This window comes from Martes martes (genome assembly GCF_963455335.1).
Source record: "Martes martes genome assembly, chromosome: 8".
Lineage (NCBI taxonomy): Eukaryota > Metazoa > Chordata > Mammalia > Carnivora > Mustelidae > Martes > Martes martes.
In genome coordinates, this window is record NC_137895.1 from 75,722,589 (window position 1) to 75,738,498 (window position 15,910).

Sequence of the window (15,910 nt, forward strand, 5' to 3'; positions counted from 1 at the left end):
TTTTGGAATATGATAGAACTGAATCACTGAAAAATAATTTTATTATTTATTTTTAATTGAGAACATTTCACCATTTACTACCCTTCCTCTTTTATTTATTCATCAATAACACCACTTTTTTTCATATCTGTTAACTGAATTTCATTTTTTAACATTTTATTTATTTATTTATTTACTTAGAGAGAGAGAGCACGCCCATGAGCGGGGTTGAGGGGAGGTTGGGGAAAGTGGCCTTTCTTGTTACCTCCACATAGATATTTTTCAAATTCTCATGGCTCTGGATACCCTGAAACCAAAAGATTAATGAAGCTCTAGATTTTTCATTCTTACTCTATTTTAGAAAACCTATAGCAAAATATGAAGTTAAAGTTAATTATAATCTAAAACTATATGACAAATATTTTTACCAACTTCTGCAATGAACATGTGATTTATCTCTCCTCAAAACAACAACAACACAATAGCCACATTACAGAAGAGAATACAAAGCCTTTATATTCTAGGGTGCCTGGTGGCTCAGTGGTTAAAGCCTCTGCCTTTGGGTCAGGTCATGATCCCAGCGTCCTGGGATGGAGCCCCACATCAGGCTCTCTGCTCAGCAGGGAGCCTGCTTCCTCCTCTCTGCCTGCCTCTCTGCCTACTTGTGATCTCTGTCTGTCAAATAAATTAAAAAAAAAAAAAAAAAAAAGCCTTTACATTCTAGATCTCTCAGTTTTCCTTATACAGATATCCATTTGATAGAATCAGTGCTTTTTAAGTGAAAACATACCGGTTATTTTTGTAAGATGCTTTATGTAGGTCAGTATGTAACTTGGTTCTCATTTCCTTGATCTGATCTAGAACAGTGATTTCATAGTAGGCCACCAAGAAAGGCCCCCAGACAAAAGGAATTGGTTGCATTTGTATTTGTTTTATGACCCCAAGCTAGTCCTCCAATTTTTGTAGAAGTCCAAAGGGAAATAGGAAAATAGTTATTAGGAACTATTTCTGATAGGAAAATAGTTGTTCAACTCACTTTTTTGTCCAAATAATCTCAAAATGAGTATTTAAAGGACTTTTTTCTACTTCTGACATTGATGATAAAGATAAAAACAGAGATATGGACACTAAGCTGTCAGTGGGCCATAAATAAGCAAAAGATAGTGGCAGTGCCTAAACACACTTGCTTATGTATATACCACAAAGAAGGTGTGTTTCCACACCAATGAGAAATAAGGTGGGTGGAATCTTGAAAGCAGAAGGTTTCAGATTGAAAAAATAAAATATAGGAAACCATTTAAACTTTGTGAGTAAAAGAGTGATAAGACAAAGGCAGTATTTAAAAATAGGTAAAGTAAAATAACATTTTAAAAAGGGTCGAGTCTGGTTCAGATCAGTGAGATGAACTGGAGAGACTCAGTGGGGCAATCATGTCATACTAATTTACTTATAACATGGTAAGGGTCTAAATGAGGCATCTTAATAGACCATGGTGAAAATGAAGAAGTAGGACTTATAAATGAAAGACATTCTTAAGGAGAATTAATGGGATTTAGCCTAATGGGAGAAGAATGATAGGGGATTAAGATATTAAACTTCCTGTCATTGAAAACATTCAGGCTTAGCTAGAAAACCATTTGATGATGACACCATGAAAAAGGTGCAAGCATCAACTATAGAGAACACAGGGGAAATATGATCTAAAAGGTGTTGGAGGCTCTCTTTCTTTCTCTCTCTGACAAATAAATAAATAAAATCTTAAAAAAAAAAAAAGATCTTGGAGGGTCTTTCCAATCAGAGATTATGAATTTATAAAGTGGTTTTCAAAAATATCTCTAAATCCAGCGATTGAAAGAATAGTACTGTTAACTGAAACAGGCAAGTTGAGTAGAAGGAAGGGAGAGTTAATTTGGTAGAAGAGGAACAGCGAAGGAGAACTTGGGTTGAAGCAATGTAATAAAATAAAAGTAGTTTCTCAAAGGGTGGGTAGAACATGAGCATCAAGGCACTGGAGAGACCAAAGGGAATGAGAACGAAAGAAGAATCAACAGGTCTATCAGATCAACACAACTAATTGTAACCACAGAGAATAGTTGTAGTAGGACAAGGAAAAGAAAAGCTTGGTGTCCAGGGAACTAAAAATTGGTGGTGGGAAGGCAAAGGGAGAGTTTACTCCTTTGAGAAGTTCATAATGACGGTGCAAAAGGGTTCAACCTAAATTCCATTTCCACTTGTAAATCATTACATCAGTTTGACAAATGTTTTAGTGCCTAAATGACACCATATTTAAGCTACTTTCATCACCTTATCTCCATTCTACCCCTTGTTTATTTGAAAGAAATTCTACCCAATCTTGGAAGTGTTCTTAGACTCTTTCCTCTTCCTTTTTTCTTTTTTTTTTTTTTTTAAGATTTTCTTTTTAAGTAATCTGTACACCCAACGTGGGGCTCAAACTCACAACCCCGAGATCAAGAGTCACATTCTCTACTGATTGAGCCAGCCAGGCGCCCCTAGACTCTTTTCTTTATGCCCTCACACTTAGGTTAGACCACGGCCTCTTTGATACACTTACATTGTACATAGGCATAATTAAGGTTATTAATTTACTTCAAATTTATCTGTTTTAAAGATGTCTTTCCCACTAGATTGTAAGCTGTTATAAAGTAGATACCGGGGCACCTGTGTGGCTCGGTGACTTAAACATCTGCCCTCAGCTCCGGTCATGATCCTAGGGTCCTGGGATCAAGCCCCATGTTGAGCTCCCCGCTCAGTGGAGAGTCTCCCTTTCCCTTTGTCCCGCCCCCAGCTCCTGCTCTCTCTTTCTCCTCTCTCTCTCCTCTCTCTCTCTCCCTCTCTTAAATAAAGTATTTTTTTAAAAGGTAGTTACCATATCTTATTCACTATATTTGCATCTCCAAACAAACTATCATTTGATAGTTTGTAAATGTTTATGGATGACTCTCTTCTGTCAACATTGTCCTTGAATTCCAAATAGCAATTAAGAGTTAACTGTGCTGTTGTCCTTGCCCCCCAAACCCCATACTCTCTATTTCTAGACCACTAATTCAGATGGCTGTATTTTAAACTTCTTTACAGGCCTTCACTTCCTTGTTTCTAAATCTTGAAACTCCTAAGTCATGGGGCCAGGTCCCCTTTCCTTTTTCACATTTTCCCCCATGGCTTAAATTCAATCCAGGTGACAATTACTACTCATTCATGCAACCATTTATTCAATAACCGTATGCAAACGTTGTTTTAGGCATTGGAGATACAGAAGAAAATAAAATAGGCAAAAATTTTTGCCCTCCTAGGGCTTACATTTTTAGGTGAGAGAAAGATAAACAATGTAAGTAAAATGTAATACATGCTTGATGGTGATTAATGCTAAAAAAAAAAGGGGGGGGGGAGTATACCCAATGCTTGGATGGTAGGAATGTTTTGTATTTTAAAGAAAACAATCAGTTGCACCTGGGTGGCTCAGTGGGTTAAAGCCTCTGCCTTCGCCTGGGGTCATGATCTCAGGGTCCTGGGATCAAGCCCCATATCAGGCTCTCTGCTCGGCGAGGAGCCTGCTTTGCCCCTCTCTCTCTGCCTGCCTCTCTGCCTGCCTCTCTGCCTACTTGTGATCTCTGTCTGTCAAATAGATAAAATCTTTAAAAAATAAAATAAAATAAATAAAATAAAATAAAAATGAGTTATGATTTTTGAAAGAACATAAAGCTTCAGTAAAATTTTTGAAGTGCCCACATATTTTAGTCACTAAATATTAAAATACAATGGTATGGGTGCCTGGGTGGCTCAGTGGGTTAAGCCTCTGCCTTCTGCTCAGGTCATGATCTCAGGGTCCTGGGATCGAGCCCCACATTGGGCTCTCTGCTCAGTGGGGAGCCTGCTTCTCCTTCTCTCTCTGCCTGCCTCTCTGCCTACTTGTGATCTCTCTCTCTGTCAAATAAATAAATAAAACCTTAAAATATATATATATAATGATATAAAGTATATAAGACATAAATCAAAGAAAACTATTAACTCAAACATCAAACAATTGTCAGAGCTATTGTATTTTCTTCTCAAATGGTATCTCTGACTCCAGTCTGCTTTTCTTAAATTCATCCCAGCATCAGCGTCTAAGCACCAGAATACCTATCAAATTATTTATAAATTTTTTTGTATCATTAAGATTTTAGAAATATTTGTCTGAGTGTTGGGTTAAAAAAAAACTATTTAGTGAATGTATAAAATCAAAATATTAATAGGGTCATGAGCTATATACACATGCATTTTTCTAAAAAAATACTTCCAAAACAATCTGTTTTTTATTACTTGTATTAACCTGAAAAATATTCCACAGAATAGTCTGGTTTCTTTCTTTCTTTTTTTTTTTTTTTAGATTTTATTTATTTATTTGATAGACAGAGATCACAAGTAGGCAGAGAGGAAGGCAGAGAGAGAGGAGGAAGCAGGTTCCCCGCTGAGCAGAGAGACCGATGTGGGGCTCCATCCCAGGACCCTGAGATCATGACCTGAGCTGAAGGCAGAGGCTTTAACCCACTGAGCCACCCAGGCGCCCCAATAGTCTGGTTTCTGAGTTAAAATCAAAGAATAGTTTGATATTTGTGTTTCTAAGACACCCAGTTGCCATCTCCGTACCTGGAAATTCTGTGTCCTTTTCAGTATTTCTTTACTCTTATAACAGTTTAAACCTCCTGCACAAACTTACTTTCACCTAGATCTCATTCATAATCCTTGTTCTTTATCAAATCCATGTCTTCATTTTTTATTAAAACAAAAATTTTAAATTTTAATTCCAGCATAATTATTTGAGTGTTACATCAGTTTCAGGTTTTCTTTACATTACTCAGTGCTCATCATGATAAGCACACTCTTTTTTTTTTTATAGATTTTATTTATTTATTTGATAGAGAGACAACAAGAGAGGGAACACAACCAGGGGGAATGGGAGAGGGAGAAGCAGACTCCCCACTGATCAAGGAGCCTGACACAGGGCTAGATCCCGCAATCCTGGGGATCATGACCTGAGCTGAAGCAGAGACTTAACAACTGAGACACCCAATTGCCCTTTTAAGCATACTCTTAATCCCCATCCCCTAATTCACACATCCTCCCACCCACCTCACCTCTGGTAGCCATCAGTTTGTTCTCTATAGTCGGGAGTCTTTTTTTCGGTTTGTCTTCTTTTTTAATTTGTTCATTTGTTTGGTTTCTTAAATTCAACATATGAGTGAAATCATATAGTAAAAATCCATGTCTTCTTGACATATTCTGTTCTTTCTTTTCTACTTGGCTAAAAATTCCGCACATTCGACTCTAACCTCCAGCAAGTCATGGATCAGGTATCTTGTACACTACTTTGTACCCAATGCCTATTATGTGCAATGGCACAAAGTATATGCTTAGTAAATATTCAGTGAGCAAAAGGGCCAATGAATGGTACTTTCAAATGTTAAAGAACATGAACTTCAGCTGAGGAAATACTAGCTGCTCTCATGGAACATAGCTTTATCAGTTAAGTTGCACTAGTTTTTACTGCACATGCAGGATATATAGATGTGCCCATGGGTTTTATTTTGATCCTGCTATATTTAAATTTGGGAAACAATTCAGCATAACATACAAAAAAGGGTTGAAAAGTTTCACCACACCAAATCCCTATCATATTCTGACCTGAGAGTTTAGATTTAGAGGCAAATGCTAAATATAAGTAAAAGTTTATGGATTTCCAGAAAAAAGAGTGCTAACATTTGAACCATAATGTGTTACTATTTTTTGTTGCTCCTTATGTCTCCCTGTACTCCTCATTAATGCATATGTGTTGCTTTCCTTTGGCAACATCATACATCAATAATAGTATTTTCTAATTATTTTAATTTCTTAATGAATCTAAATGCCAAATTAGTTTGTTTTGTTTTTACTGGTGGGTGGAGTGATTTTAAAACATAATATCTTTACAGGCAGGGGCTCTTTCCCTCCCTGTGGGACTCCATGCCTGAGGTGGAGGCAAGGCCAGGATGGCAGTGCCCAGACCATGTACATGAGGCCCCTCCTGTGTCACCAGAGTGACACAGCATGAATCAGATGCTAGAGGAGATTGACATTGAGAAGGGAATCCAGTTGGTAACTTTGAATGTCAGTGGCTATGATGCTCCTTAATATCCCAGCCCTAATGGGCACTATGCTCTATTTCATTCCTGCTAGAAAGTGGAGCCAAGTGGCAGTCCCAAATCAATAAGGTGATGCTGTCTACACTGGGCCAGCTACTGTAGGCACACTGATATAGCACAGCTTCTGCTTTCTTCTGGGCTAACCTCAGGGTGCAGATGATAGCAGCATTTCCAACCTGCATGAAGTTTCTCAGAAGTTTCAATAGGCCGTTCATTCCCCCCTTTGAAATCAACCCAGCCCTGAAGGCTGTCTGAGGTAGAAAGGTATGACCAACAGGTGACCCACTGCCCTATAAGAATGACTGTTATGGACTGAACGTTTATAACCCCCATCCTCCCCACCAAATATATATTGTGAAGTCCCACCCCTGCAGTGTGATAGCATTTAGAGATGGGGATTTTGGAAGATTATTAGGTTTAGATGATGTTATGAGGGTGGGCCCCTCATGATGGTATTGGTGTCCTTATAAGAAAAGACACCACAGGTGCCTGGGTGTCTCAGTCAGTTAAGTGTCCAACTTTTTTTTTTTTTTTTTTAAGATTTTATTTATTTATTTGAAAGAGAGAAATCACAAGTAGGCAGAGAGACAGGAGACAGGCAGAGAGAAGGGAAGCAGGCTCCCTGCTGAGTATAGAGCCCCGATGCAGGGCTTGATCCCAGGATTCTGAGATCATGACCTGATCCCAAGGCAGAGGCTTTACCCACTGAGCCACCCAGGCACCCCTAAGTGTCCAACTCTTGATCTCAATTCCAATTCGAGTCTTGATCTCAACTCAGCTCTTGATCCCAGGTTCATGAGTTGAAGCCCCACTTTGGGCTCCACATATGGAGCCTACTTAAAAAAGAAAAAAAAAAAAAAAAAGACACTAGCAAGCTTGCTTGCTCTCTCCCAGTGTAAACAAAGAAGTCAGATGAGCATACAGCAAGAAGGCAGCCAACTACAAGGCAGAAAGAGAGTTCTTATCCGGCACTCAAATTGGCCAGCACCTTGATCTTGGACTTTGCAGCTTCTAGAACTGTGAGAAATAAACTTGTCTTGTTTAAACTTCCTAGTCCATGGTACTTTGTTATGGTAGCAAAGCCAAGGCAATGACCTTTAAGACCTGCTTGCCTACTTAATCACCACCCTCCCATCTCCAACTTTCAGTGGTACTCAGCCAGATGTCCACAACCCTTGTCAAGGTCGATTTCCATAAATAAGGTGGAAAACCAAAGCCAAGAAAGAGATGATCAGATTATCTACCCTAATTTTTTAAAGAAGTGACTACAGAAGCAAGAGTCTAGATTTGGAGGGATGGGGAGTACAAGTGCTCAAGCCTAGATAGATGACCAAATTCCAGATCCAGTTAATACTTTTAGCGATTACACTATACTAGCTAAAAATTGGTAGCAACCTCTCTGGTTGGCAATGTGGCTATAATGAAAATTTTTAAATGAACATAGACAGACACAGAAACTGTAGCATTTTGAATAGTCTGGGATCTGGAATCTAAGAACACTTAGGTTGGAGTCTGAATCCACTAATGACTACTATCTAAGTATAAACAAGTCTCTTTATTTTTCTAAGTCCCAGAATTTTCATCTTTAAAATGTCTATATAACTTTTCCTATGTAGGCATGTTGTGAGAATGAAAAGAGATGATATATATTAAAAACACTTTGCAAACAGAAAACACTGAAGATATTCTCATTTTACTGAATTTTTGCACTTTAAGGAAGCAGCTCTTCCTAGTGCTTGAGTTTTTGCATTTACTGAATAAAAATATTTCAGTGAAAAATTAGTATTCTTTCTGAATTTGATGAGCTCTGCAGTTTTTTTTAAAAATGGTTTTAGAGCTAGTCATCAATATTTGTTGAGGTCAAAATACAAGACGAAGGATTCACTGGAGAAAGGAAGCTTCAGCTAATAGATACAAAGGATTCACAGTGCTTTCCCTTCGGAGTTTACCATTTCCTTGGACTTCACAACATGCATGTGGACAAGAATTTAAATTTATTAAATGGTGCAGCAACATATAATGGGATTCACATTGAAACAGTACAAACCAGACACAAAATTATGGTAAAGTCCTTAAAAGCAGAAAGCTGATGGTGTCAGATAAGACCTAATTCAAAATCCTGGCTTCCTTCAGTTTTAGTGTAATAGAAATCATTCTATTTACCAGCAAGGATTATCTTGAAGATTAAATTAATATAAGTAAAATGCTTAGCACACAGAGTGTCTGGCACAAAGTATAGGCATCCCTTGGAGTTATTATACATTCCAGACTACTGCAATAAAGCAAGTATTTTAATAAAGCAAGTGAAGTAAATTTTTTGTTTCCCAGTAATTACAAAAGTTGTGTTTACACTATACTGTACTTCGTTAGCCGTGCAATCTCAGTATGCCTAAAAAAATGTACATACCTTCATTTAAAAATACTTTTTTGCTAAAAAATGCTAACCATCATCTCAGCTTTCATTGAGTTACACATACTCCCATTGCTGGTGGAGGGTCTTGTCTCAGTGTTGCTGCAGCTTCTACATCAGCATTTGCTGCTTTACCTTGCATTTTTATGTTAGACATGGCTTCTTTCCCTAAACTTCATGAACCAACCTCTGCTAGCTTCCAGCTTTTTTTCTGCAGCTTTTTAAATAAAGATTTTATATATTTTTTATATTTATATTTATATTTATATTTTATATATAAACAGGGACAGGGACAAGCAGACTCTGTGCTAATCATGGAGCCCAACAAGGGGTTCAATCCTATAATCCTGAGATCATGACCTGAGCTTAAATCAAGAGTTGGTCACTTACCCAACTGAGCCACCCAGGTGCCCCTCCTCTGCAGCTTCTTAACTCTCTCAGCCTTCAGAGCAGAGAATTGAAGAGTCAAGGTCTTGCTGTGGATTAGGCTTTGGCTTAAGGAAATGTTATGGCTGGTTTGATCTTTTATCCAGACCACTCAAACTTTCTCCATATCAGCAATAAGGCTGTTTCACTTCTTATGATCTTCGTGTTCACTGAAGCAGCACTTTTAATTTTCTTCAAGAACTTTTCCATTGAGTTCACAACTTGGCTAACTGTTCAGCCCAAGAGACCTGGCTTTCAGCCTGTCTTGGTTTTCAACATGCCTTCTTCACTGAGCTTAATCATTTCTAGCTATTTATTTGAAGTGAGAGATACTCGACTCTTTCTTTCCACTTGTACATGGAAAGGCCATTGTAGGATTATCAATTGTCCTAATTTCAATTGTTGTGTTTCAGGGAATATGGAACAGTCAGAACACACACTTTATTAAGTTTGCTGTCTTATATGGGTGTAGTTTTTTGGCATCCGAACACAATTACAATACTAACATCAGAGATCACTGATCATAGATCACCGTAACAAGTGTAATAATATAGAAGTTTGAAATATGGTTAGAATTACCAAAATGTGACACAGAGACATGAAGTGAGTAAATGCTGTTGGGAACATGGCACCGCTCATCTTGGTTTTGATGCAGAATTGCCACAAATCTTCAATTTGTTAAAAAAAATCTGTGAAGCACAACAAAGCAAGTACTCCTATAAGGGCTTTGTGCTATTATTTCTAGCTGCAAAGAGAAGTCAGAAATAAGAGAAGAATGAGCACTATTCAGAAAGTCAGGTAGTGATTCAGTAAAGTATAGTGGCCAAAAAGATTTTTTCCAAGAAGTGTGTTTTAAACAGCCTTTATGAAAATAAAAATAGAAATGGCATCTCAAGATACTCTTTGAGAATGGAAATTTTTACATTCTGGAACAAATGAAACTGAGTGTGGTGATTGTACTAGCGGTCAAAATTTAAATGTGAGAATAGGACTTTTGAGGCTGGATATATGAAAACGAAATTGTACTACTCTAGTTGTCCATTTACATCTAAATACCAACGCAAAAGTTGTTATAAACTTTGTCACACTTTCAAAAGAGATTGGGAGGCTTTCTTGTTAAAAAAAAAATCAGGTTTTGCACGGAAAAGGCAACTTTGATGCTTTCTATTATTAAATTGAGACATTTGTATCTAGAGGTGAAGTAGTAAGCAATGCCTCAACGGCAACTTAAATTCAAAGTTGCCTTTTATTTTTTTTAATTAATTGATTTTATTTTTTGAACAGTTTTATGTTACAGAAAAATTGAGTGAAAAGTATAGAGTTCCCCTATACCTCCACCACCCTCCTCAGTTTCCCTTATTGTTAATATCTTGCATTAGTGTGGTACATTTGTTACAATCAATGAGCCAATATTGAGACGTTATTACTAACTGAAGTCCAGAATTCACATTAGGGATCACTCTTTGTATTGTACATTCTTGGTTCTGATAAATGTATAATGACATGTATCCACATGACAGTATCATTCAGAATAGTTTAACTGGCCTAAAAATCCCCTTCTTCACTTATTTATCCCTCCTTTCTTCTCCCTAACCCCTGACAACTACTGATATTTTCAAACTGTCTCCACAGGTTTGCCTTTTCCATAAAATTGCTTTTTTTTTTTTTTTTTAAGATTTACTTATTTATTTGAGAAAGAGCATGAACAGGAGGGGCAGAGGGAGAGGGAGAGAAAAATCTCAAGCAGACTCCTCGCACAGTGTGGAACCTGTCCAGGGCTTAATCTCATGACTCTGAGATCACAATCTGAGCTGAAACCAAGAGTCGGAAGCTTAACTAACTGTGCCACCCAGGCACCCCCAAAAAGTTGCCTTTTTTAAAGCAAATATTTACCAGTCACATCTTGGCCAAGAAACCTATGAAATCAGCTATAAGCAGCACTGAATTGTTGGGAAATTATTTTATAAAGAACAAAGGTAAAGGTCAGTTAATATCACAAGGAGAAATAGTATATGGCTGAATGAAATCATTGATGTGGATGTCATTGAATGAAATTACAAACCAAATATTGGCATCTGTGTGGCACATATGTGAGGGAGAAGGGCTTGACAATTTTATTTTGTTACAGAAAATCTATGCTATTAATGGAGAGATTTTCCTTTTGTTGTAGAAAATATCCTTCAACATCTTTATGGTATAGGAGGTTTACCAGTGGAATAGAATTTTCAGTGCAGAACAGACATATTTTCTTTTTTTTTTTTTCGAGATTTTATTTGTTTATTTGACACAGAGAGAGAGATCACAAATAGGCAGAGAGGCAGGCAGAAGGGGAGGGGGAAGCAGGTTCCCCACTGAGCAGAGAGCCCGATGCGGGCCTCGATCCCAGGACCCTGAGATCATGACCTGAGCTGAAGGCAGAGGCTTAACCCACTGAGCCACCCAGGTGCCCCAGAACAGACATATTTTCTAATTTGAAATCTCAGACACAAAATTTTCCCATTTTCAATGCATTGGTTGACTCCCTTCAATTATTTATGTACAGGTATATTTCCCCCACTAGATTAGACCTTGTCTTTGTGGGATTTATTTATCTTTACATTTCCCAGTGCTTAGCACATAAGTAAATAGACCATAGGAGTGCCTAGGTTACTCAATAGGTTGAGCATCCACCTCTGGGCTCAGGTTGTGATCTCAGGTCCCGAGATCAAGCCCCACTTTGGGCTCCCTGCTTAGCAGGGAGTCTCTTTCTCCCTCTTCTCTGAGCCTCCTCCCAGCTTGTGCGCTCGCTCTTGCTCTCGCTCTCTCTCTCTCTGTCTCAAATAATTTTTTTTTTAAATGGACAATAGCTACCTGGTAAATGAACTTTTATAAATAAAACCTATATAAAAAGTCTCCTTTCACTTCTCACAATTCTCAAGAAAACTGACCCACTTTTTAATAAGTGTTAATTTTTTAAAAGTCAAGTATTTTTCTTTCTTTTCTTTTTTTTTTTAGATTTTATTTATTCATTTGAGAGAGAGAGTGAGTGAGAGAGCCAGAGGGAGAGGGAGGGAAAATCTGAAGCAGATTCTTTGCTGGGTGCAGAACCCAACATGGGGCTCGATCTCATGACTGCAAGATCATGACCTGAGCCAAAACAAGAGTTGGACACAACCAACTGAGCCACACAGGGACCACCCCCCCCCCCCCCAAATCAAGTATTTTTCTAGACATTTTAAATAATAAACTTAAAAGATGCTCATGGCAAAAAAGAAAAGAAAATTAAACAATGATGAAAAACAGTAGTCCTTCCTTACCAACTCATTACCATTCCCATTATTCCCATTTCCCAGAAATAGTCACAATTACCTGTTTTGTGGTTAGCCTTTCAGGAATGTGCTATGCATATATACTCATACTACTGTGTAATTTTATATGTATTTTACCTTTAAAAAGGTCTTTTCCTGGTTTCTACTAAGGCCCAAAAGCTCAGAATCACAGGTGAAAAATAGAAAAAAGATATGTACTGTGTAGATAATGCTTAGGTAGTTCCATAGCTATCTTCTATTTCCAGCCTACATAGGAGAAATCTAAAGAAGTTGGAAAGTGAGAATTTCTTTTAAGAGCATTATTACTCTTGGGTCGCCTGGTTGATTCAGTTGGTTAAGCCTCCCGTTCAGGTCATGATCCCAGGGTCCTGGGATTGAGCCCCACATCAGGCTCCCAGCTCAGTGGGGAGCCAACTTCTCCTTCTCCCTCTGCTGCTCTGCCTGCTTGTGCTCTCTTGCTCTCTCTGTCAAATAAATAAATAAATAAATAAATAAATAAATAAATAAATAAAATAAATAAATAAGTAAAAATCTTTAATTTTTTTTTAAAAAGCATTATTACTCTTGTATATGTATACAAGAAGTATATGTATACTTCTCTCTTGTAGCAAGCCAAACAAGAAGTGCATGAAGAATGTACTTATGGGGGTGCCTGGGTGGCTCAGTGGGTTAAGGCCTCTGCCTCCGGCTCGGGTCATGATCCCAGAGTCCTGGGATCGAGCCCCGCATCTGGCTCTCTGCTCAGCGGGGAGCCTGCTTCCTCCTCTCTCTGCCTGTCTCTCTGCCTGCTTGTGATCTCTGCCTGTCAAATAAATAAATAAAAATCTTTTTTTTTAAAGATTTTATTTATTTATTTGACAGAGATCACAAGCAGGCAGAGAGAGAGAGAGAGGAAGGGAAGCAGGCTCCCCGCCGAGCAGAGAGCCAGATGCGGGGCTCGATCCCAGGACTCTGGGATCATGACCCGAGCCGGAGGCAGAGGCCTTAACCCACTGAGCCACCCAGGCGCCCCAATAAATAAAAATCTTAAAAAAAAAAAAAAAAAAGAATGTACTTATGGTTGGGGCGCCTGGGTGGCTCAGTGGGTTAAGCCTCTGCCTTTGGCTCAGGGTCCTGGGATCAAGCCCGCATCGGGCTCTCTGCTCAGCGGGGGGATCTGCTTTTCCCTCTCCCACTCTTCCTGTTTGTATTCCCTCTCTTGCTGTGTCTCTCTCTGTCAAATAAATTAATAAAATCTTAAAACAAAAACAAAAACAAAAACAAAAAAACAAATGTACTTATTGAGAATAGGGGTGTCTGCCAGGAGAAGGACCTTCATGCAATAGTCTTTTTCCCTTTCCTCCCCACCTGCTTACCTAAGCTTGAGCTTCACCTATATGGCCCATAATACTCCAAGCCAATAATTCAAAGAGAATTAGATATGCGATGATTGCAGTTAAAGAATTATCAGAATGAGAATACAAAATAACTATGTTTGATATACTTCAAGAAATAGAAAACAGAAATAAAAATAAGAGATGGGGAAAAAAGACTATTGAAACTGGCTAATGAGATTTGAAAGGGAACAACACAAACTCTAGAAATATATTTATAATTAAAATTGAAAACTCAATGGATAGATCAAATAGTAAGTTATACTAGCTGAAGAAAGAAGGATAGACCTGCAAAATAGATCTAAAAGAAAAACAAAAAGGTAGCACAGGGAGACAAAGAGATGAAATATGGTTAAAGAGATCTTAAGAGATATGAAGGCTAGAGTGAAAAAGCCTTGTATATGTTCAATTCTAGGATCCAGAATGATTAGAGAGAATGGGGAAGTTATGGACTGATTTTTTTTTTTTTTAAGATTTTATTTATTCATTTGAGACAGAGACAAGAGAGAGAGAGAGAGAGAGCATGAGCGGAGGGGAGAGGCAGAGAGAGAGGGAGAAGCATACTCTCTGCTGAGCCAGGATCCCCAACATGGGACCCAGTGTGGGGCCCAACATGGGGCCTGATCCCAGGATCCAGAAACCATGACCTGACCACAAGGCAGATGACTAACCATCTGAGCCACCCGGGTGCCCCTGGATTGATTTTTATTCATGTTGGATATGATCTTTTGGCTTCCTGACTCTGAAAGTGTATGACTTTCAAGAATTCATGAAAATTTTCAGTCATTATCTTGACTCTGGCAGTAATACATTTTTTCAGTTTTTGTTTGAAATGTCTTTTTCTTTCCTTTTTTCTTCCTTTTAAAAGATGTTTCACTGAGCTATAGACCTCTAATTTGCTAGTTATTTCCTCTCATCATTTTGAAGATGTCATTCCAATATCCTATGGTTTTTAGTATTGCTTTTGGTACAGCTGTCAATCTAATGGTCATTCTTTGTAGGTTTGCTGGATTTTCTTTCCTCTACTTTTAATATCACCTGTTTGTCTTTGGTATTCTATAGAAACTCAGTAAATAAACTTGAGAGAGGAAAATGATCCCAGAAATGTCTGAGATGCAGGAGGAATAGTGAGCAAAGAAAAGAGTAAATATAATTAAAACTAAAAAAAAAAAAAAAATGTTCAATTATTGCCATTTCAAAAAACCAAGATAAAATTAAATTATTATACCACAGATACAATTAAGTAAAAAATATTAACAAAATTATAATTTAAATAATCCCAAACTTGGGGTACCTGGGTGGCTCAGTGGGTTAAGCCTCTGCCTTTAGCTTAGGTCATGATCCCAGGATCCTGGGATCGAGCTCAGCATTTGGCTGTCTGCTCAGCGGAGGGCCTGCTTCCCCCTCCCTCTCTGCCTGCCTCTCTGCCTACTTGTGATCTCTCCTCTCTGTCAAATAAATAAATAAAATCTTTTTAAAAATATCCCAAACTTCTAGAAATTAAAAAAAAATCTTCTAATGGAAATTTGGAAATATTATCATTAAAAGAGAAGACTAATATAAAAACTTCTCATAAGAAAATTAGAAAATTAATTTTTCAAAAGCAATTTAATAAGCATTTCTAATTTAATAAATTAAAAAAAGAATAACAATAAACTCAAGGTAAGAGGAAAAATATAGTAAAGAACATACAAATGAAAATGGAAAACCAAATAGACAAATATCAACAAAGACAAAACTGAAATGATTTTTTTTAAGATTTTATTTTTAAGTATCTCTGCACCCAGTGTGGGGCTCAACATCACAACACCAAGATAAAGAGTCACATGCTCCACTTTTTCATCTAGGTGAAAAATTGGAATAATTAATACAACTGATAAACTCTAGTAAAAAAGATAAAGGGCCAGACAACAAAAAAGGAATAGAAGGCATCCAAATTGGCAAGGAAGAAGTAAAATTTTCACTATTTGATGATGACATGATACACTATGTAGAAAACCTGTTAAGGCTCCACCAAAAAACTGCTAGAACTAATAAATGAATTCAATATGATATCAGGATACAAGATCAACACACAGAAATCTGTTGCCTTTCTATACCCCAATAATGAAGCAGCAGAAAAAGAAGTTAAGAAGACAATCCCATTTACAATTGCACCAAAAACCTTAAGATACCTAGGAATAAACCTAACCAAAGAGGTGAAAGACTTGTACTCTGAAAACTATAAAAGCTGAT